The sequence below is a fragment of the Acyrthosiphon pisum genome, chromosome A3 (genome assembly GCF_005508785.2).
Source record: "Acyrthosiphon pisum isolate AL4f chromosome A3, pea_aphid_22Mar2018_4r6ur, whole genome shotgun sequence".
Classification (NCBI taxonomy): domain Eukaryota; kingdom Metazoa; phylum Arthropoda; class Insecta; order Hemiptera; family Aphididae; genus Acyrthosiphon; species Acyrthosiphon pisum.
In genome coordinates this window covers 31430172-31431521 of record NC_042496.1, presented here as the reverse complement: position 1 = coordinate 31431521, position 1350 = coordinate 31430172, and positions in this window count along the sequence as shown.

The window sequence follows — 1350 nt, the reverse complement described above, 5'->3', positions numbered from 1 at the left end:
TATGTTTATTTTTAAATGCAATTTTTTTTTCTTTTTGTATTTTCAGTTATGAACAAACAACCATTTTAGAATAACTTTTGATAAACAAATAGGTACCTAATTTAAATTTATTAGAAAGTGTCTTGATCAATAATAATTTAACGAGTGTGCAATGGAAAATGCTTGTTTCAGGGTTTTATTTATATACAAGTATTTGAAAACATGTTTCGGATATAATACCATATTATATATTTAAAGGGTATAATACCCAATATAAAAGTAAGACAGCATGGACAGAGGTAGCAATTAAATAATAGAGCACAGTTAAGGGAGTCGGAGCCGGTGTGTTTTTTGGTACAAAAAACATTTCTCAAAGGAAAAACTCATGCCTGCCCTGTAGAATAGTCGGATTTCGTTGATTTTTTTTTATTTAAAAGTAGAGACCATTTTGTTGGTCGAATCAAAGCCCGATTTTGAAAATTATAATTATAAAAACTGGAATATGCATTTGAATAATGCATAATTTTTTGTTCTTTTTCAAACGTATTTTTCTACTACTGTTTAAAGTAAAATAAAAATTCGAGCTTTGATCCGACCTGTAAAAACTTCTCATCTTTCAGAAAATAAAAACCGGCCAAGTTTGAGTCGGACTCATGGGGGTTCCGTACCATCATCTATAAATATGTTGGCAACACTGCTTATATTTTATATTCTAGGATTTTTAGTATTCGTTATTATAGCAGCAACAGAAATACATGGTCTGAAAATTTCAACTTTCCAACTTTCATGGTTCATGAGATACAGACGGATGGACGGACAGCGAAGCCTCAGTATTAGGGTCGCGTTTTACTGTACGGAACCCTAAAAATGACCAAAATCCGACATATCAACGAGGCGTGAGAATTTTTCCTGTAAAAGCATTTATGTTCAAAATAGTCATCGAAGTCAATCACAGATTGACATGCACGTGCGTATCTTTATCTGCGAGTGTAATTATAGCTCACTATTATCGATTTACTTACACACATACACGTTCCGCTTGAGACCAATACAACGTGTGAATTGAATTGCCTAAATTGTACTTCTTAACAAATGACCGTCACCGACACATAAATTAATAATGTAACAGATGGTAGACGGTAGTTATCGTAATAAGAAAGTATACGAATAACAATAATAATAGTAGGAAAAATATAGATGGTTACTAATTAATTATGTGAATTGGATTTGATAAGATCCACATAGCCAGTCATAGATTCTGGAATTCAACATTAGTGCTCCGTCAGCTCATTACTATCTCTCAACTCCAATGTAGAGATTTTATTTTTATTTGTGAATCAATGGAATATTGAGTTTTGATGGTGAATCCAA